Below are 23,640 nucleotides of genomic sequence, written 5' to 3' on the forward strand. Positions count from 1 at the left end.
TGAAATCCTGAAATTCCTTACAATTGTACATTGAGAAATGTTGTTCTTAAACTGCTGGACTATTTGCTTACACAGTTATTCACAAAGTGGTGAACATCGCCGTATCCTGGCTTGTAAACAACTGAACCTTTCGGGGAGGCTCCTTTTATACCCAATCATGACCTTCCGCTGTTTCCAAGTAACCTGTTCACCTGTGGAATGCTCAGGTGTTTTTTAAGCATTCCTCAACTTTCACAGTCTTTTGTTGCTCTTGTCCCATCTTTTTTTGGAACTTTGCAGGCATCAAATTAAAAATTAGAGAATATTTGAAAAATAAACAAACAAACAAAAAAAAAAAAACGTTCAACAGTTTGAACATTGAATAGCTAGTCTTTGTCACGTATTCAACTGAGTATAGGTTGGTTTTGCATATGATTTGCAAATGATTGTATTCTGTTTTGTTTACATTTTACACAATGTCCCAGGGTGGCACGGTGGGCGACTGGTTACAGCGTCTGCCTCACAGTTCTGAGGACCGGGGTTCAAATCCTGGCCCCGCCTGTGTGGAGTTTGCATGTTCTCCCCGTGCCTGTGTGGGTTTTCTCCGGGCACTCCGGTTTCCTCCCACATCCCCAAAACATGCATGGTAGGTTAATTGAAGATTCTAAATTTCCCGTAGGTGTGAATGTGTGTGCGAATGGTTGTTTGTTTATGTGTGCACTGCGATTGGCTGGCAACCAGTTCAGGGTGTACCCCGCCTCCTGCCTGAAGATAGCTGGGATAGGCTCCAGCACTCCCTTGTAAGGATAAGGGCCTCAGAAAATGGGTGGATGGATGGATGGACAATGTCCCAGATTCATTGGAATTGGCTTTTTACGTTACATTATTCATGTGATGTAAGTCCAATATTAGGTCTCATCATCCATGACCATGCTTGTAACTCAAAACACTTGTATCTACTGTAAACCATCTTTCCCCATTAAAATTAATGTAAACGCCATTAATTTGTTCCAGCCTCTCCCTAAAGATTTTTGTAAAAACTTTTTGTAATGTTTTTAATAGTAAAAATAGCACTCTTTAATAATGCACTTTATAAAAACATACAGCAATGACAATTAAATAGATTGTGAAGAATTAAGCAGTTTTTGACACATTTTTTGCTTCAGTTAAATGGACATTGTGCTGCTCCTTCTGGTGTGCATGCCTTGGCCATCTGGGGGCAGTATAGTAGAAACATACTGATAATGGGGACGGTTAACAGCTTCTCAGAGAGCCGCAGTAATATTAGTCGTTCTTTGCAAATGATAAAGAATATATGCCCGTGAGTACTGTTACTGTTGCTACACTGTTTGTGTTCATATATCCTTTGTTTAAAGGGTTATAACACTGTCATTGTGATGCTATTCTTAAGCCCATATATGGCATTTTGCATTGTTTGTCAGTATTTAGCTAAATGGACTTTACTAAGCTTCTTTTTGAAGAATTGTTCACTATCTGCCAAACTGCAGTTTGTTGTGAAATTAGTTGAGTTTGCTGCCACCAAACAGCGCTTGTATTTGGGCTCGCAAGTCAAGGAAAAATAATCGGCTGAATTAAAAAAAAAAAAAGTCAGGATGGCACTGTTGGTGGTTCCACTGTATTGTATTGTGCTATTGTGAGATGTCCACAACATACATTTTTCAAAATCTTTTCATTCCATGCAACGCTGTTGCTGTGGTGACATGCTGTTCGCTGTGCTGTACTCCAAGAAACCAACGCAAATATAAATCTAAAAAGTGTGGTGCGCATTGCTATTCAGTGGATCTGCAATGTGCCAGTACCCTAACGTGCCAGTACCCCCCAATGTGCCATTAACCCAAGGTGGCCAGGGGTGCGAAGGCCCTTAATAGCTGCTCGCAGCTCTAGTTTTATTTGGCATGCTTGTAGTCCGACTGGAAGAATTTTGATGTCATATAAAGTTATTATGTATTTGTCCATTTAGAGTCGCAAATCAAAGATTCAAATTGGCAAACAACATAAAAGATTATTTATTATAAGGTGCCATATGGGCCAAAAATAATATTTACCTCTCATACTCCCGAAAAAACTCTTGCTCACCCCAAAAACTCTCAGTCAACATAAAACCTCTCACATATACTAAAAAACCCTCACTCACACCAATAAACCTCTCACACTTCTCACAAAAACTCTCACACACAACAAAAACCTGACACTGACAAAAAAAAAATTCAAAAATATCACATACTTACTCAAAAAAGCTCACAAATTCACCCAAACACCTCACTGTCACTACTAAAAAATCTCACATTCATCAGAACAACTCTCAAATATACTGAAAAACCTCACTCCCATCATAAACCTCTCACTCACCAAAAACCACTCACATGCACAAAAACCTCTCACAGGCACAAAAAGTCTCACTTACACCCAAAAACACACTTATAAAAACCTCTCTCACTTACACCCAAAAAGCTCTCACTCACCAAAAACCTCTTACATGCACAAATAACTCACATACACGAAAAAAAGTCTCACACAAAAATTCACTCATCAAAACACCTCTCACTTACACAAAAAACTTCTCACTCCTTAGTAAAAAACCTCTCACCCAAATTAAAAATCCTCCCACACAAAAAACTCACTCTTAAAAAAAAAACTCCCGCTCATATGTAAACCTTATTTCTTTTTAAATTGTTATCTCTCTAACAAAATGCTTTCTGCAAATGCATCAGCACGTTAAGCTTTCAATTAACCTTTTGGGAAGATACAGTATGTTGCGATTGTGTGAATTCTGATGCTAAAAAACATATTTGTGCAACCATCCACTTTACGATCAAAATGGTAAAGATTTTACCATCAAGCCTCAGCTTCAGCGCATGGTGTCGCATCGGCAAACGGCAGTCATGCATGGCCGTAGTCTCTCATAACATCTTTTTACGGCCACTGAGGCTGTTGAAGTTCCCCACCAGTAAGACAATCAATAAAAAGTGCTACCTGAAGTTATACAGCCCACATGTGGCTATTTTGTAACAACAACAGCTGCTAGTTAGAAGAGGGCCTACGAGTGTCATGAATACAAATACAACAAAAATACACTTTGGGCCCAGAAGTATTTGGGCAATGACAGAGCTTTAGGATTTTATGTTTATATGCCACCACAATGGATTTAAAATAAAACTGCCAAGATGGGATTGAAGTGTCGATTTCCTGCTTTAAGAGCCTCATAAAAATATGGCATTTACTGTGCCATTGAGCAATTAGTCATTGCATAAAATGGCTTCAATTTAAAAATTGGAAATGCCAAGCTTTGGTAAATCTCAAATTAAGTCTATACTTGAATCAGTTTGATTGATAATTTTTTTCAAATCCATCCATCCATCCAAGACAATCATAAAAACTCTTCTCACAGTTGCAATACTTAACCTTTATCGAGTCAAGTCCCATATTTTACACTTCAACAACCTCACAGCACACACATACTTATGAGTTTTAATTTAACCTATGAGTTTAATTCTTTCTGTGATCACCCTTGAAATTCAAAACACTTTCTCAAATCATGTTTCCCATTGAAATTAATGGATATACCATTGTAACGTTTGCTTTTTCTTTTTAAAAAGCACTCTACATTATGATAGTGTATAAAAAACACAGTAATAACATAATTGAATAGAATATAATGAACTAAACAGGTTGCGCATCATGATTTCATGATTCAATGACGTTGTGCTCTTTCTAGTGTGCGCGCCTTAACCGCCAGGGGGCAGTATAATAAAGAGATACAGTGTCCAGAATACATTAAGAAGCGTTTAATAACCAGGTGACTCAGTAAGTTGCGGTAAAATTAATTGTTTTCAGAGAGGATAAAAAATATATGCCTGTGATTATTGTTGTATTGTTTCTCTACATGTGTAGCTGCACCAGTGGCAATAAACAGCTTGAACTTGGCCTCTTTTTTGAAGAATTATTCATCTGCTGCTTGTTGTGAAGTTAGCTACCACTATTTAGTGCTCGTAACTCAAACTTTTGCTCTCAATTTATTCACAAATTGACTTAGTGTGAAATCTGGGCCTGTTTAGTTTAGAACAGAAAGCAATTATTCTTTTGTGCTGTATGAATGGCAATAGTTGGATACACAGGTTAGTCGTACCTTCTGCCATCTAGTGGAAGAGCATGTAATTGTTTTGCCTGTCCCCATACATCACTGGCATAGACAGATGAACAAAGATAGATTATTTGTAGAGCTATGAACGAATCAGTGGTGATTCGAATTGACTCGCGAGTCCGCCTAAAAAAAAAAAAGAATCTTGACTCAAAACAAATCACATACTACTTACTTTATTCTGACGAGCTGCAATGTTGCCAACGCCGCATTTACTTCCTTTGTTTAAGGCCTGCACATACGCAGTTGTACAGTTAACTACTGTAGCCCTGCAGTTGATCACACGGATGCACGTAGCTGTCTCCACTGAAGCTATATTCTCCGCAGAGCGAGGCGTCCGATGGCCGTGCCCGAGGAGCTGCACAGACTGCGACCACGGCAGATGAACTGGATAAATTTGTGCAAGATTCATTCAACAGATCATGGCAGATGATTGACAAGAGCTATCCAGCTAACTAGCAGCTAACTAGCTGGCTATTAAAAGCAGATGTTCCCGGCCAGCCAGCGTGGATTTACCATTTTATGTCACCGAGACCGGCGCAGAACAAACCATGGCCACGATAGGATCCTGGTTAAAGTAATTCATTTTAAACTAGAAAGAAGTGTTTTTCCCTCCAGAAAAAGCAGTTGCCAAAATGCACCAGCCAAAAGGCGTCAGTCTTTCTGGTGTTGTGACATCTGCAACGCTGAAAAAAACGAAATAAAACCAAAACTGAGACCATTATGTAACCTTGGGGCTATAGATAGTGTTTAAATATTCAAATTGGATTTGCCTCACAGTTCTGAGGACCGGGGTTCAAATCCCGGCCTCGCCTGTGTGGCGTTTGCATGTTCTCCCCAGGAATGTGTGGGTTTTCTCCGGGTATTCCGGTTTCCTCCAACATCACAAAAACATGCGTGGTAGCTTGATTGAAGACTCTAAATTGCCCGTAGGTGTGAATGTGAGTGTGAATGGTTGTGAGATGTGCCCTGGCTGGCAACCAGTTCAGGGTGTACCCCGCCTCTCGCCCGAAGAAGCACGCCAGCGACCCTAGTGAGGATAAGCGGTACAGAAAATGGATGGATGGATTTGTCATTTTTTTGGACAATAACATCTTTATTTCGGAATAGTAAGAGGAGAAACGATTCGACTGTGAGTCGCTAGTCATTCGTTACTGTCCATGCGAATGGGAATTTAGAGAGCAAGTCTGAGTCCTAATTATTTGTAAATAATATTCGGCCCAATTAAGTGAAAATCGATCATTTCCCACTCACAAAATTTGCCACAGCACAGTGGTTGGGAATCACTGCTGTAAACAACATGCATGCCAATACGCCAAATCATGTTTTTGATGTGAGGGTGCATCATAACATCCTATATATTTCAGTTGTGTCTTTGGTCCGTTTGCGCACAATGTGTGAGACTCACAATGCACGGCTCCGTCCTCTGGGGATCCATCAGCCCTCTGCTTGATGGCTGCGTGCACACACAGAGGTCGACATCTCATGAACAAGGCAGCTTGTGACTCAGACGAAATCTTACTGCACCGCCCACCTCCATCACTACCCCCACAACCTGGTGAGCCCTCAAATCCGTTGCTTATCTGAGGTGAAATGCATCCACAGCTAATCAGGAACAAGATGCACAGCTTCACTTGTTTCACACGCATTAGGCCCATTTGCAAGACGTGTGGCTAACAGTCACAGAGGAACAGAAGAGCACAAGAAACAGATCTAGCCCAGGCGCCGATTAAACCCCACAAGACTAAACAAATCTGACATGTGTTTATTAAGGGAGGAGAATACCACCCCAAATAGACAAGAAAAACAGTGGTGCCTTGCGATACAAGTTTAATTCGTTTCGTGATCACACTAACTCATAACACATTAAATACCCGTGTCTGAAATAATCTTTTCCGATAAAAATGAATGGAAAATGCCTTAATGCCTTACTCCGTTCCAGCTCTGCCCCCCCCCCCCCCCCCAAACACTCTATAATATTGTACTTTATAAAAACACAGCAATGACATAATTAATTAGATACAAATAATTGAACAATTTTTGCCACATTTCTTGGTTCAATTCAATGGACATTGTGTTGCTCATTCTGGTGTGTGTGCATTGACCACCTGGGGGCAGTATAATACAGATATAGGGATACACACGCGCAAGAGTTTCACGACGCAGCAGTAGTAATACAGTGATGCTTTGAGATGAGTTTAACTTGTTCCGTGACCATACTTGTAACTCAGAACAGTATCTCAAATAATCTTTTCCCATTGAATGAATGGAAATGCGTTTCAGCTGTACTCCCCCCAAAACAACAAAAATCTTTGTAAAGTACATTTTAATGAGGAAAAAACTGCACTCCATGTCATTTTACTTTATAAGAAAATACAGTAATGAGAAATAAACTTAAAATAAATTCAACAGTTTTTGTCAGACTGCATTATTTGAATGGCTGCTCTTTCTGGTGTGCCCACCTTAGCCACCTGGGGCAGTATAAGACTGACAGGCAGAAAGATACACTATTTATTGATATGGCTCAACTCCTCTCAGCTCATCAATATGCCAGTCAAATTAGTCGTTCTTCACAGAGGTTAAAAATATGTGCCTTTGAGTACTGTTATATGTGTTGCTCCACCATTTGTGTTCAAATATCTGTTGCTTAAAGGATTATGACACTGCAACACCAATGCTGTCGTTCGTTACTTTGTCATTACCTTCAATTATATATGTGCAGTTGATTGCTTTACAACACAGTATACCTCTTTTCGGTGTGTTGTAACAAAAGCGCTGCAGAGAAAAAACATCTTGGGTGTCTTAGTGTTGCTTTATTGTGCTCCCACTCAGCACTGGCTTTGCTGGTTTGATTACTGGCTAGCGTGTGTGTCTGTGCGGGCGCGTGTGTGCGTGCATGTGTGTGTGTGGAGGCGAATGTTTGTATGTGTTTGTTTGTGCATGTTCCCTTTGGAATAGAACCGCCTACTTGTCAAAACTAGAAACATCATCCTTTCTTTGCATGTCATCATTATGTTACTTGTAATAAACGCTGATAGTAAAAAAAACCAAAAAGATATTATAATGTGAAAAAAAACAAATGTTTGAAATGAATCATTTCAGCGACATGCATCAAAAATGTAGGTCTACACATTCTGATGTCTTGACATCTGACAAGAGTCAGTCAGTCCTACGAAGCAGGAATGAATGGCTTTATTAAAAGAGAAAACAAAACGCCGCAGGACCGAGTGCATTATTTAAAGTGTTATTTGTTCTCTTCAAAAGTAGAGCAGCCAAATTGAATATAACTTCCCATCTGTTGCTTTGGACTGACAATCCAGCTCTAATTATCCCCAAACACACAATCACCTGACAGACATGGGAACATGTGCGCTGACAAGCTGCTCTGCTCTATATGAGAAGACAACAATGGACCTTTGATTCGACAAATGAGGTGTGAAAACAGCGGTATAAGTGCAAGTCTCTATGCAACGTAGGGACAAAGTGAACAAATCATCTGAACCTTATAGCTGGATAGAAAAAACAATATGTACAGACTGCATGACCAAAAACGGTGAAAATATACCGGCATTATTGAGAAGTAATTTAAAAAATTAAAACTTATCAAAACTTTAGAGTAGCTGATGTTGCTGGACCTTGATTAAAAAAAACTCTCACTCACATGAAAAATCCAGATTTTTTGGAATTGGGGCACATATATTTGTAAATTAATTATTTTGCCATCAAAAGAACTTTATCAGTCTTGATTTTATTTTTTTTGTATAGTTTGAGATTTCCCTGAAGCAAAACATATTGGCATCAAAGTCTCTGTTCTGCTTGACATGTTTATGTTCACAGAAATATGTTTTTTTCCACTTTTTGGGCAGAAACATTTTGGCGAAACCAACCCATAATTTACTGCTAATTACTAAGGAACGGAAAAAGCTAGAAACAAACTGTTTCTGGTGAAAGAAGAGAGTCTACAGTTTCTTTTGGTGGGTTCAGTGCTTTTATTGTAATGGAACAATATTTTGTGGGTCTGTAGAGAACAGCCAAAATGCTCTAAAACGGCTGGCAATATGGGGAACTTTGCTTTGAAAACGGCTGGCAGTGAAGGCCTTGAAGCTTGTGTTTTCATTCTCTGTTTCCATAATTGTAATTATTCTTTGCTGTTGCTGTTTGCTTATAGTTTAAGATATTTGTATGGGGTGGGGTCTCGCATAGAGTGTCATTTCTTTGACTGCACATCATAAAAAAAAACACAGACATACTGTACGTCGACAGCCAGTGAATGTAGCATATTACAACCCCCAATTCCAATGAAGTTGGGACGTTGTGTTAAACATAAATAAAAACAGAATACAATGATTTGCAAATCATGTTCAACCTATATTTATTTGAATACACTACAAAGACAAGATATTTGATGTTCAAACTGATAAACGTCATGTTTTTTAGCAAATAATCATTAGCTTAGAATTTTATGGCTGCAACACGTTCCAAAAAAGCTGGGACAGGTGGCAAAAAAGACTGAGAAATTTGAGGAATGCTCATCAAACACCTGTTTGGAACATCCCACAGGTGAACAGGCTAATTGGGAACAGGTGGGTGCCATGATTGGGTATAAATGGAGCTTCCCCGAATTGCTCAGTCATTCACAAGCAAAGATGGGATGAGGTTCATCTTTTTGTGAACAAGTGCGTGAGAAAATAGTCAAACAGTTTAAGGACAATGTTCCTCAATGTACAATTGCAAGGAATTTAGGGATTTCATCATCTACGGTCCATAATATCATCAAAAGGTTCAGAGAATCTGGAGAAATCACTGCATGTAAGCGGCAGGGCCGTAAACCAACATTGAATGCCCGTGACCTTCGATCCCTCACTGCATCAAAAACCGACATCAATCTGTAAAGGATATCAGCACATGGGCTCAGGAACACTTCAGAAAACCAATGTCAGTAAATACATTTCAGCGCTACATCCGTAAGTGCAATTTAACTCGACTATGCAAAGCAAAAGCCATTTATCAACAACACCCGGAAACGCCGCCGGCTTCTCTGGGCCCGAACTCATCTAAGATGGACTGATGCAAAGTGAAAAAGTGTTCTGTGGTCCGACGAGTCCACATTTCTAATTGTTTTTGGAAATTGTGGACGTCGTGTCCTCCGGGCCAAAGAGGAAAAGAACCATCCGGACTGTTATGGACACAAAGTTCAAAAGCCACCCTCTGTGATGGTCTGGGGCTGTGTTAGTGCCAATGGCATGGGTAACTTACACATCTGTGAAGGCACCATTAATGCTGAAAGGTACATACAGGTTTTGGAGAAACATATGCTGCCATCCAAGCAATGTCTTTTTCATGGACGCCCCTGCTTATTTCAACAAGACAATGCCAAACCACATTCTGCACGCGTTACAACAGCGTGGCTTCGTAGTAAAAGAGTGCAGGTACTAGACTGCCCTGCCTGCAGTCCAGACCTGTCTCCCATTGAAAATGTGTGGCACATTATGAAGCGTAAAATACGACAATGGAGACCCCGGACTGATGAACAGCTAAAGCTGTACATCAAGTAAGAATGGGAAAGAATTCCACCTACAAAGCTTCAACAATTAGTGTCCTCAGTTCCCAAACATTTATTGAATGTTGTTAAAAGAAACGGTGATGTAATACAGTGGTAAACATGACCCCGTCCCAGCTTTTTTGGAACGTGTTGCAGCCATAAAATTCTAAGTTAATGATTATTTGCTAAAAACGATAAAATTGATCAGTTTGAACATTAAATATCCTGTCTTTGTAGTGTATTCAATTAAATATAGGTAGAACATGATTTGCAAATCATTGTATTCTGTTTTTATTTATGTTTAACACAACATCCAAACTTCATTGGAATTGTGGTTGTAGATAGGAAGCCATGAATGTAACCATATGTTCTCTGCTCAGTTGTTAGGCCTTTCGGTTTTCCATCGACCGTCTCAGACTGCAATTCTCAGCTATAATCCACACACACACTATCTCTACCAAGTGACATCACACTTTCCCATCCTAATGAAGTCATGTGACCTGAAGGTTCATGTCTCATACCGTTCATAAATCTCCGGGGCAGCGGTCTCTTTGGCTTAGTCGGCAGACATTAGTGGCATACCGTGAGCTAAATAGGGAAGGAGATTAGTTTACAAAAGTCACCCACACATTATCACTAAATTTAGAACAGTTTTAATGTCGTGCATATATTTACCTATGTCACACACACCTCACATGAGCTTTGTAAATGGACTGCCAAGCCTGGAGGAGTCAAAAGTCAATCACAGAAAACCACAATTATCAGACTCAGAATCAGAATCATCTTTATTTGCCAAGTATGTCCAAAAAACACACAAGGAATTTGTCTCCGGTAGTTGGAGCTGCTCTAGTACGACAACAGACAGTAAATTGACAGAACACATGAGACATTAAGACATTGAGAAAAACAATCACTGAGCAATAAAGGGTTGCTAGTTATCTGGTAATGCCGGTCCAAATTTTTTTTTAATTTATTTTTTGGACAATTGTGCAAAAAGATGCAGAGTCCTCAAGCACTTAGAGCAGTTTGAATGACTAATATAGCAATAGTCCGGTGCAATGACCATTGTGCAAAGGGCGCAGAGACTTCAAGGAATGTATGCAGTTTAAAGTGACTAGTAGTGCGATAATCTGGGACAATGTTGATTGTGCAAATGTTGCAGATACTCCTCAGTCAGTGTGCAAATGGGGCAGATGCTACTCTGGCATGAGTGGCCAGTATTGGTCAACAACAGATGTGCGAATTGTGCAGCGTGGCGAGACAGTGAGTGCGCGACTAATATATAATTGGCCCGACAGAAATGTGACAACAAACTCAGACAAAAAAATTGGTAGCATATTGCAATGGAATTGTAGGTTAGCTGTTTAGGAAGTTAATTGCAATTAGATGAAAATTTTATAATGAGTACAATAAAAATAGATTTTAACCTGATTTAGCAGCTTTGTCAATACAATGTTGCTCACACTGATGTGGGTTAGTTCTGATCTGTGTGATGCAGTTGGTGTGTGCGCCATACTGTTTTAAGAAATGATGAAGAACCTGTTCCAGCTGGACTTCATGCTAACGGGTAGACACAATTCTTAAAAGTCATTAAATCTGCTACATGCACAACTGAAGCCAAATTGTGACCGCACTCGCACAAAAATTGATCGCAGGATGGATATATTGTGGAAAACGATTTAGCGTGCTAATTGTTTATCTTGGGGTGACACTAGGACACATTAAAATCATTATCGAACTATTGCCGGTTGTAAAGAGTTATTAAACAAAGGCAGATAAACTTTATTTATAAGTCCAATATTTAATCAGAAGTGACCCATCAGAGAAGGGATTTAAAAAATGTTAACTCAAGCAGACAGCAATCATTTTGAGTGACATACAATATGACATGGATTGAATTAGTCTCACCCTTGGGATATCATTCGCCTTATTACTGGTGTGGCTTGAGATGGCGCGTTAATTATGTAGCTCGTGTCTGAAAATCTTGGTCGCTATGAGAGAAAAATAATGACAGGTTCCATTAAACAACTATAGGGGGAGCTCGGTAGCAAAAACCCATGGAATTCTGCTACAGTGTTCCCCCCGTATATCGCAATTAATCAGTCACGCCCCTGCTATTTTGTAGTTTTTTTTTAAGCAATAATTTTTTATGGGTTTTTATAGTATACTTTCTGAATGTAATGTCCACGCATGTGGGAAAGGAGAGCTCCAGTCACTGCTACACTTTGAAGCCATTTATTGAACACTAAGAGAACAGCAAGAGCTGCTGTTGGCCACAGCTCACGCCCAAACATTCATTAGCAAACTAGTCGATTTCACACCACCCTACCAGGCCCTGCCTCTTAAAGGCACACACAGACACTACATTACCTCCAGTATTTTCTATTCATATTAATGTATGTCTGCAATTAGTGTGTTCAAATACATTTACAATGTGTTTAAAAATGTATTCAAGTTTAAATGTGTTGAAAGCGTTTGGGAGGGTTAAAACTATATACACTGTTGAACCCTGCTATTCCCGGGGGATAGGGACCGGACCTGACCGTGAAGAGCAAAAATCAGCAGATAATTGATGCCCATCATATTGCATTGGAAAAAAAAATTTAAACGGGCAGAATTCATGAATAAGCGGAGATATACCACCAATAAGTTTTCTGGCTTAAAAAAAAAAAAAGTAAAACAATTTAATTAAAAAGAAAAGAAATTCAAACATTTGAAAAATAAAAATCTTCATATGGGTGAATCCGCAGATGCTGAACCACGGGTATATGGAGGTCCATTGTATATACTGTATAGATTTTTTTATATGGTCTCTATAGATAGTTTTTGATCACTTGATCGGTAATTGTCCGCCATGTTGGAGGTTGAGATCGGGAGAATATGCTAGCCTTGAAAGACCAGTAGACCGACTTGTGTTCGTCGTTCATTTTTTCTGGATAATCGTGATCAGTTAATATTAGCTACCGTGTTTTCACAACCATAAGGCGCACTTAAAAGTCTTAAATATTCTCCAAAATGGACGGGGCGCCTTGCAATGCAGCGCGCCTTATGTGTGCACCGAGTTCCAAAATCTGTAAATGTTGTGTGACTTTAATGAGCGCTCCGCTTGACTGACTGGGAGCATTTCCTGCCGACACGCTGCTTATATAGAGGAAGGTGGACGTGACTGAGGACAGCATGCGGACGTAAAGGGGGAAGGGTGCGCGTGGCAGAGGACGCTAAAGACACGGCCCCAGTAGTTATATAGTTCCGGTATGTGCATCGGTTTGGCTAAGGACCCCCAAAAATGTCACCTACGAAGAGACACGCTTACGAAGCACAATTTAAACTGCAAGCTATTAGTTACGCGGAGGAACATGGGAATTGAGCAGCCGCGAGAGAATTCAAGATCAACGAATCCATGGTTCGCAAGTGGAGGAAGCAGGAAAATGAGCTTTGCCATGTCAAGAAGACAAAGCTGAGTTTCCGCAGAAAAAAAAGAAAAACTAAATGCGTAAACAAGACGAGGTGGCCCGAGTTGGAAGACCAACTCGAGAAATGGATTGATGAGCAAAGAACAGCCGGGAGAAGCGTCTCTACAGTCACCATTCGACTGAGTGCAATAACTCGGAGCTTGCCGTCATTCCGGGAGGCTTGACGAACCGCTGGACATCCATCTAAACAGGTCGTTCAAAGTGAAGTTGCGAGCGGCGTGGGAGCCATGGACGATTACTAAGACTAGGAGGCAGTGCCGGGCGAGTTACGCCACAATTTGTGAATGGATTGTGGATGCTCGGGCTAACGTGTCTGCTTGCACTGTTGTTCGAGCTTTCGTAAAAGCCGGCATCATCTCTGAGGAGCCGCACGGCAACGAAACTGACTCCGACAATGACGAGAGGGAACCTGCCGTGTTTGATGGAGAAATTGCCCAGCTCTTAATTTCGGATACAGAAGATGAAAACTTTGATGGATTTGTGGATGAGGATTGATAAAAAAATGACGTGAGTACATTGTTAAATACTTCAATAAAGTACAACCGAACTCAGTTTTGCTCCCGCTGCCTTTTTAAAAACATTGTTTTAGCGTGCATGCATGTTACCGTATGTTTTAAGCTAGCGTATGTTTTACCTTATGTATGTGTTAAATACAGAAATAGACCCCGTAACCGAGACTTTTATTACGGTGCGCCTTATGGTCGGGAAAATACGGTATGTTATTAAAAGTTGACAGAGTATAGAGAAACTTTGGATGCAGTGGTAAAGACACAACAAAGTGGCCATTATTAAATACTATGTTTCCTACACAATTCAAACATCTCTCACCACCTGTGAGTGAAGTTAAGCAGAAATCAAACTGAGGCTGTTTCAATTAATGACCTGAAATAGTTGAAAGCTTGGCTTACTTTAGCTAAAATAACATTGACTTTGCCTAAAAGTAGACTCTAGGCTCAATAGCGGTTAGCGTGGTGGGAGACAGCTGCCATTCCGCCAAACAAAGAATCTTATATTTCTGATGTGATGTACATCTAATATAATACCATGGCAACAATCGACCGATATCAAACCTATTACGCAATACATATGTTTTATAAATCTGTTACTTAAAAATATTGAACCAAAATGTAAATGGAGATATGTAATAACTAGTATGTAACATGCATTATCTAATGTTGCTAAGCATTTAACCAATTTGTTAAGAACAAACACAGATTTATGGATTGGGTATCTGGCCGGAGTGAGATCAGCTCTGCTGATTCATGACAGCCACAATCTCCTTCTTTTCCTTGAAAAATGTTGAGTCTTCTCACCTTGATTAAAAATTGGTGCGAGTAAACGGTGTATTGTTGCAGCCAAACACCGCACAGTAATTCACCATTTTCTGACGTTGGCTATCAAATTGATCTATTCAAACACTCAATAAGCCCTGGAACAAAACCATGCATCAACAATCCACGTGGCGGCCGTGGGCGCGTCCAGAGGTGCGTGACGTCATGGGACGACTACAGTATATCGCAGAGTTTCACCTATTGTGTGTGGGTCTGGAACATTTCCCCAACGATAAAAGGGTTCGAGGGTTTGCTGTTTTTCTGTTTTAAAGACACTAAACATTTCAATTTCAGTTAATGTCCTATATTTTTACTTTGATCAGATCCATTGAATGAATAAAAACGAGACGTTTGGCCTCATTTTAATGTAAGTTATGGAGCAGGATGATAGATGAGGTGTCTCGCAGCTACAAAAAAAAAAAATTAAAAAGAGAGAAAACCTCTGCCATCCTGGTTATGATTACAAAGGTTGAGTCAGGTTATGAATCGAGGCCATTTCCTGTCTGAAGGCTAATGAGGATCCTGATAACAAAACGGAGCGGCCAACCCAGAGGCTGATGATTGGGAAGTGAAATCACGTTCCGACACAGATTGTGATGATAGCCAAGGTGCCTCTGTGAAGATCCCGCTGACCCCCAAATAGACGCTTCACCTGAAAGGCAACGGCCCCGTTTTGACCTTGTGCAAACGTGCGAGTGTGTATTTTCATATTCCCCCCTAGAATCGGAACAAAATAAATTAATTCAGTATTCTTGCTCATTACATATGTGAAAGCAAAATGTCCAGTAACCCCTTGATATGCCACAGGGGATAGAATTGAGTGTGTTTGTGTAACATGAAACATTATGCAAACATCTGCCTGTCAGCTTATGGAAACGAGAGAGTGTGACAGATGAAACGAGTCACTAATGATGGACGAAGGTCAGCGCTATTCCACAGTTTGACAATTTAATGATGCAAATTAAGCCTGACCCTCATTCCGCTGCCATGGGAAGGACCTAGAAATCCTGCTGTTGCTCGATAACACTGTCAGAAGCTTGCAGCAAGACTCCAACTGAGATTATTTTTCCAGATAAATCTTCCATTCATTGCAGCACAAGACACTACAGATGAAATGGCCAGAATACAAAGAAAGCAGGGACATGTGTGTGATTTGATTTGCTTGACTGGTATGTGCTAGAAAAGTATAAGTAGTCATGTGACAAGTAAACCGTACGGAAAAAGATGAGCTGGAGAGAGACGGGAGGGGGAGGGATGCAGTGTGAGAGCTTTCATGGTCTTTGAAGAGCGGCATGGTGCCGGATTCACAAAGCAAGAATTTGTGACGACCATGTTTATTTGGCTTTGACCCAATTGCATCGAAGAAGAGGGCTGTTGAAAATATTTCCTTAAAAATAAATGGAAGACCAGGCTGTCTTGAATAAACCTTACATGAGAAGAGATTTGAGATTTGTGCAGGTAGCGGTGTGAGCACGAGATACGCATACATGGCAGGGATGTCATACGCAGGGTAATTGCACTCCTTCACGGATAATCGTGACCCTGTTAGCCGGGCTGCTTATTGGCTGCCCGATTCTCTGATTCTACCCACGCAACCAATGGGAGATGTCGCTAACCGCTTGAGATATGGGCATGAAGGGCGAGGATGACAAGAAAGGAAAGACAGACAACCAGAGGTAAGGGTGAAAAAAGAAGAAAAATAGAAGGATGATGACGTAGGGTGGGGAAATGGAGGGTTACAAGGAGAGATGAATCCTTTTGTACTGAGGAAATAAGGCCTCAGCTCTGTGTTATCACTGCTGAGACATTGCACCAGGTTTTCTACAACCTCATCATTGCATGTGCAAACAAACTGAAAAGGACTGAAAAAAGGACATTTTATACTAATGACAAGAACAAGTGTTCGTTAAAAACAATGCCGTATAACAAGCAAAAAAACATTTTTTAAAAATCTTTATGGATAATGTCAAAAATGGCCTTGAACAAGTTGAAAGGCTTGTAAAATACAACAAGGCATGATTAATATTAATTAATATTTGTGTCAGCATTCAAGATGTTCAGCACAAATTTAAGGACACGCATTTAGTTATGTCCCGAAGTTTCCACAATTGCCAGCTAAGCTAGTCAACACAACTCAGCAAACCTCAACACTAGCTAGCAATATGATTTTGCCAGCTGCGTGGGTGTGTATCTGCGTAATAATATGGTCAAAGGACATCTGGAGGATCCACTTCTCACCAAAGATCCCAGAGGAGGACATACAAACCCTACACAAACATACACACACAAACTTAGACAAGCGAGTAGTGTGAATGCTTTGTAAACACAGCAGAGCGGGATGGTGAAGAGAAACAGATCACTGACAAGAAGGAGAAGGCAGTGAAGGATCTCAAGGGAGGAAGTTTTGGGAAAGGTCAGGAAAGCAGTAGAGTAAATAAAAGATACTGGAGGACCCAGGAAGTAAATAAAAAAAAGATAAAATGGGTACGATGGAGAGATTAAGAGGAGGATGAGCCAGTGGAAGAGAGAGTGGCGAGAGCTCGGGGTAATAGACGGTCGGACTCGTATTGGAAGGGCTGCATTTGTGACTGACAGAAGCCTGGTGATGTTATCACGACTATAAAGTAGAGTGACACGGTGATAGAAGTGACTAGCTAATCCGTGTCCACAACTTCAAGCTATCCGCAGTGACATTAGAGGCCAATTTCACTTTCCTAGGACTGGCGTTTCAAGCAACAGTGTATGCACACTCAGTGGCCACAGCATTAGGTACACGTACACAGTATCAGACCATGTCAATTAAAACATCCATCCATCCAGCCATCCATTTTCTGAGCCGCTTCTCCTCACTAGGGTCGCGGGCGTGCTGGAGCCTATCCCAGCTATCATCAGGCAGGAGGTACACCCTGAACTGGTTGCCAGCCAATCGCAGGGCACATACAAACAAACAACCATTCACACCTATGGGCAATTTAGAGTCTCCAATTCATGCATGTTTTTTTGGGATGTGGGAAGAAACCGGAGTGCCCGGAGAAAACCCACGCAGGCACGGGGAGAACATGCAAACTCCATACAGGCGGGTCCGGGGTACAAAACAGCGCTTTCTCTTCCTTTTTTATTTTTTTTAAAGGATATTTCTAAGTGACTCAAACTTCTGAAAGGTAGTTTATGTATGTAAAATTATTCAGGGGCCTAATCGTATTTCCATCCATCCATCCATTTTCTGACTCGCTTATCCTCACTAGGGTCGAGGGAGTGTTGGCGCCTAATTTAGCTGACTTCGGGTGAGAGGTGGGGTACACCCTTAACTGGTCGCCAGCCATTTGCAGGGCACATTTAGACAAACAACCATTCACACTCATATTCACACCTATGGACAATTTAGAGACTTCAATCAACATACCATGCATGTTTCTGGAATGTGGGAGGAAACTGGAGTACCTGGAGAAAACCCATACAGGCACGGGGAGAACATGCAACTCCACACAGGGAGGGTGGATTTGAACCTGGTACCTCAGAACTGTGAGGCGGTTGTGCGAACCAGTCGTCCACCGTGCCCTCAGGTCTATTCAATTAAGGCTTCTTTATACTGACGTCACTGCGGCTGTCCCTCGCGTAGTTTGCCTTTATACTCGAGCGCAACCCACGCGCGCTGTTTTTAAAGTGTGCTGCAGTTCTCCTCCAAGTCGGGGGTGTCGCTACGGCTGGTATTGGATAGGACACCACAGGGTGGAGTTTCCTCTGCATTTTTTTGGGCCATTTCTGGTAACCGTTTTTCTTTCCTTTCTGTAACAAGGAACAAAGCAACAACAATGGCGACCACGACAGAACAAAGGGACCTAGATGACCAGATGATACGTTTAATTATGCGTCAAAATCGATTGAGAAGGCAGTGACGTAGATGGTATGTAGAACTAATGGGCACACTGGTACGTCATTACAGCATGTGACTAATACGGACCAATCACGAGAGATGATGAGATGAAGTATTTTTGTTGGCTGCGAGGCAAGCTACGCAGAGGTGCTGTGCGGGGCAATTCATCAGTCACGTGATGCAATGTGGGCGTTGTCGGCTGCGCAACCGCAGGTAGTATAAAGAGGCCATTATTTGTAAATTTAACCTTTTTTTCCAGAACTCATCAATTCTAGATTGTGAGATTGCTCCCTGTAGATGCTTTTTCAGGTCAAGCCTTTACTGCAAACACCTTGGTGGGTCTTGCCGCCTTAAATTGAGTCTTAAGTAAAATGGATGCTCTATTGGGTTGAGATCAGGTCACTGACGTATCCACTGAAGAATCTTCACAGAAAGGTCTGTTCTGGTACTCTACGTAATAATTATAATAATACTTGACTATTGTTCCAAATTGGTTAATGGCATTTTTTAAAAACCTTTTATATTACAGCTGAGTATGCAGTTCAAACAATGAAGTCTTAAATTGTATTGGTGTTTAAAATAGGGATGCACCGTTTTCAGTACGAGTACAAATACTTACATTTGGATACTTCCCAATACCGAGTACCGACACTTGATAATACCATTACGTCTTGGAATTGTAATGAAAAAAAAAAAAGTAAAATCAAATAGTAAAAAAAACCAACTTTTCATGAACATGGAATAAGTTTCACTCAAATATAACACTTTTTAGAGTAACAACACTTTTTCAAACACTCTCTTCACTCATGTGGTGTCAGTCTGAACACCAGGAGGCGCTATGTAAAATGAGTACATAGAATAGATGAGACGAAAAAGAAATAAGAGACAAAGAAGAACAGAGAGTCATAGGATGTCATGTTACCTATGTGTCTTAACTACCAAATGAAGTGAGTAAAATTAAATACAAGAACGCTTCTGGGAATACCACAAGTCAAAATAAAACTGTGAGAGGACAACTGAAGTGATGCTTATCACACCATCGCTTAGTTCTCTTTACTTGACGTATGACGACTTTGTCCAAATACTTCTGGACCTAAGTGTTTGTCAGTACACACATACGACATCAATGAGACTTGAAAGAAACTGAACATCCATCCATCCATTTTTTCATACCTCTTACCCTGTTCACGGTCATGGGGGAGCTGTAGTCTGTCCTAGTAGGACTGATCACCAGTCAATCACAGAGCATGTATAGAGAACCAGTCACAAATACTGTATGGACAATTTAGACTAGTAATAAATGAACCTAACATGCATGTTTTTGGAATGTGGGAGGATGCCAGACTACCAATAGAAAATTGACATAAGCATGGTGAGAACATGCAAACGCCACACAGGAAGACCGGAGTCAAAATTCGAATCCTGAATCTCTGAGCTGTGAGGCCGACGTGCTCACCACCAGGGTCCCGAAATGCAAATTGTCAGAGGACAACATAGCTGGAGCCCCGATTACAGTAATGATAATAGACAGTGACATTTATCCTCTGGTATAGCCTCTGCTCTGAAAGAATTGGAGAGGGCTGCAGACAAGAGGAATACTTTGCCACTGATTTATCAAATGACTTTACCCTAAAAAAGCATGCATAAAGGGAGTGAAGGCAGACGAGCTTCCCTAGGAGAATATTTGAACAGCGGGGTCCACGAGCTCCGGGCGGAATTAGTGGGGCTGTGCTATTGAAGACACAAGGGAATGATGGAAGTTCTCCCCGGGGCACAGCCAATAAAAATTCAAGGACTCTCTCCCTCTCTCATTTTTGTTCCCGCTAATGCTCATCGTGCTTGGTCTTTGCCTCTTAGTGAGGTCACGGCTGAAAAGTTTCAATGATGCCCCAGGAGGTGGAGAATATTCATCCAAGTTGGCATCTGCGTCTTTGTGTTTGTGTATGTAGCCATATGATTTGTCGTAAGTTCGTACAGTACGCTTTGGGGTGTTGTGCAAGAGAAAACCATGTATGGACAAATTGGCGAATGACCGCTTAATGACCTGACATCCCCCCCCCCCCCCCACTGGGTCAGATTCTCTGCTAGTTCATGACTCTCCTGTGCTATTTCCACCTCTTAGAATCTACCTCTATTTATGCCATTCCAAGTACAGTGGACCCCCGGAACTAAATAGTTTGGCAGTTAGACCTGAAATGTAAAGAAAAATACACTACTCTCAAAAAATTGGGGATATTGGCCTTTCGGGTGAAATTTTAGGATTGACCTAAAATGCTTCTTCAGGTTATATTCACCGTATTCGTACCGTAACATTAACATGGGCATTCAAAAGTTTAGAGACAGTCAAGTTGACCTGTTAAGGTTATAGTGCACACGTCAAACTCAAGGCCTGCAAAGGCAAATCATGTGCGCCCATGTCATACTTCTTCCAAAATGTCAAAATTGCAAATTGTCTTTACTTTTAATAACATTGAGATTTTGAAAGCATACCAATCGCCCTTTTCAAAATAAACTGAATTATAAATGATGAATAAATACATTTTGAAATTAGAGACCAGTAAAAACTTGTGGCCTCCCCCGACAGATAGGCGTATGATGCATTAAAAACTGGAGGACCGGCAGAGAAGGGGGGGGGGGACCAAACCGAAGACTACCACAGATGTGCCAGGTCCCGGCCCGGCGTCCGCCCCATTATGCCTCGTACCAGCCCCCCAGGGGACCCTGAATTAGATGTGGATGTGCCCAATGTGTGAAAGATGTACAGTGTGAATAATAAAAATGTGCTGAGTGTGTGAAGTAAGAAGCTAGACTACTGCGGGTCCGGCCCGGCCTGACCGACTGGAAGACCACATAGAAAAGGGGGGCAGCCCCTCCCTGCCCCACAGCTAATCTCCCCAGCCCAGAAGATTTTTTTTTTGCAAAGATATTAAACTACGCAAGTTACTTCATCTTCCCTGATTTGTTTCAGTTATTCTCTATCAAAAAAACAGTAAGACAGCATGTATTCACAATTGGTTTGATGGTTACATTAAATGGAAGAAAGTGGTAAAATCTGCCTGTTGTGTGCTCAAAGCTGTTCAGTAAAAATCTGCAAAACATCTATAATCACCATGACAACCATGGGGATTTGTACTAGGAGAAGCACAACCTTTTAAAGAAACACTGAGGAGCGAGCAGACGCATGCACATCACACATAGATGAAAAAGATGGAAAAGAGCAAGAAAAGGAAGGAAACGAGCTTCATCTTTTTCCACCTGCTTATTTTGCAGTCCTTCCCAAGGACAAGACGATGAAGAATCTGTTCTATCTTCATGTGATGGCGAGTGAACCGGTGGGTCCAAAGTAAGAGCACAGAGGCAAGAAAAAGCGAGCGACAATTGAAAATAGGCTGAATAGAGTGTCTCCAAAATTATTCAATTTCCTCCCTGATCCTAATTTTGAACCACAGTGACTGAATTATTCATTGTGGACCAATGACATGCAGGCAAGAGGACAGAGAGTCATTGCTCTATTTTGATTCACATAATAAATTCATGAATCAATGTTGAAATGGAGGAAAGAATGATAGTGGAGGTAGCGGGGGCAAAGGCTCCTCCGTTCAGGTTGGGAGTGCTCATGAAATTTTGTCACAACATGAAAGCAAAGCCGAAAGGTCGGATTAGCGTGGAGGTGAGCAGACTGTTTGTCAGGGAAACCAAAGTTCAGTGTGAGTAGAGGTTCTGAATAATTTTCAGAAGCCTTGATATGGGATCAATAGCAGAGAAGAAACAACTCGCAAATGGCTACGGTCCTGTCTAAATAAACCACAGTCGCTTTAACGAACCGATTAACCCGAGTCAGGTGTCTCTCAAGAATACAATCTAATAAACAATTCCTGGCTCACTCAATCTTTTTCTGTCTTTGTCAAGGTTTGAATGCGGCCAACTTTATGTCCTCCATTTTACCTTGCAGCCAAACAGTGTCTCTGACATTCTCTCCAATGCCTTGTTACAGGACAATAAGTCTGCATCCAATTCAAAACTGGAAACAAACGAGAGGTCAAAACGCAGTGGAGTACATGATCCAAAGACACGTGTTTTATAAATGAGGGTGCCAACCAAGAACAGAAGGATTTCAGTTGAAAGGGGCAGCTAACCTTTAAGCTTTATACGATTTCAAAAAGGTACTGGGTGCGTTTAGCCTGTGACTCAACAATTGGCTCCTTTATTCTATTTGACACATAGAAAGGACAAAGCGACACATATGTGCTCGCCTTCCTAAGGGATCTCCACATGGCTCCAGTTCTGCAGGGAAGGTGACACATATGTGTGCTTGTGTCACTGCGTGTGTGTGTTGGGGGGCGGGGGGGAAATCCTATGGTGAGCAGTCCCCAGGCTTCTGCAAGACTGTTTGTGTAGCAGCGAGGCAGAAGTAATGTCTGAATCTGCGCTCCCTCAGAGCAAAGTGTGTGTGTGTGCGCGCGCGTGTGTGTGTGGGTGCATGTGTGTGTGGGTGCGCGCGCATGTGTCTGTGCAGAATAGGGGCCATTGCTAAAGGACATTACGGAAAATCTGGCCCTCTACATTGACCCAAAAATAGTAGCATTATGAAAGCTTTCCAATGGAAAAAAATGCTGTAAAAACAAATGTAAAAAAAAAAAATGCTGTAAATTCACTATGATTATTTTAATCGCAACCATTTCTTTCTCCTAAACCTCCTGTGTCAAACTGAAGGCCGTGGGCCATATCTGGACTGCCACAAATATTTTCGTGGCCCAATCTACTTCATGTTTTTTTCTTTTTTTCTAGAAATCCATTCTTAATATAAATTAAACAATAGTAGGCTACAGTAGTGCCTTCAGATACAACCCGCCTTTCAAGTTTTTGGAGACACGAGCCGTCGTTCGTCTGATGTTTTCTTTTGACCTGCGAGCAAAAACTTGAGATACGAGTGCTGTATGATGGCAGTGAACTCAATTCAACTCATGTCACACAACAAGCAGCAGTTTGGCAGATAAAAGAAAGAGGCTTCAAGCTGTTTCTTGCCACTTCCAGTTGAAGTTTACTATCAAACCAAGCATGAAACAAAGAGAATTACACGCTGAGTATTTAAAACAACCACATAGCTTTTGCCATTGCTTAGCTTAATGCTCACAAAAAGTGCAAAACGCCATAGACGGGATAACAAACAGCATCAATGTGGTGGTGTAATAATGCTTTAAGCAACGGACATTTGAATACAAATGATGCATCAATACATGTAAACAGACAATATAACAATACTCACAGGCATATATTATTGA

At 41.1% G+C, this 23,640-nt stretch overlaps 1 protein-coding gene across 3 annotated transcripts in view; it reads right to left on the minus strand.

The window, feature by feature from the left end:
- LOC133489173 (leucine-rich repeat and immunoglobulin-like domain-containing nogo receptor-interacting protein 3) overlaps positions 1 to 23,640 on the minus strand; it is a 66,484-nt gene that overhangs the window by 23,890 nt on the left and 18,954 nt on the right. The window contains exon 1 of one of the 3 annotated variants that reach the window (XM_061798006.1): positions 5,547 to 5,967. The exons of the other annotated variants lie outside the window; for them this stretch is intronic. The gene's annotated coding sequence lies outside the window, so the exon portion shown is untranslated. Of the gene's footprint in view, positions 1 to 5,546; positions 5,968 to 23,640 lie in introns of those variants that run through there. 3 annotated transcript variants of the gene reach the window in all.

The sequence above is a fragment of the Phyllopteryx taeniolatus genome, chromosome 14 (assembly GCF_024500385.1).
Source record: "Phyllopteryx taeniolatus isolate TA_2022b chromosome 14, UOR_Ptae_1.2, whole genome shotgun sequence".
Taxonomy (NCBI): domain Eukaryota; kingdom Metazoa; phylum Chordata; class Actinopteri; order Syngnathiformes; family Syngnathidae; genus Phyllopteryx; species Phyllopteryx taeniolatus.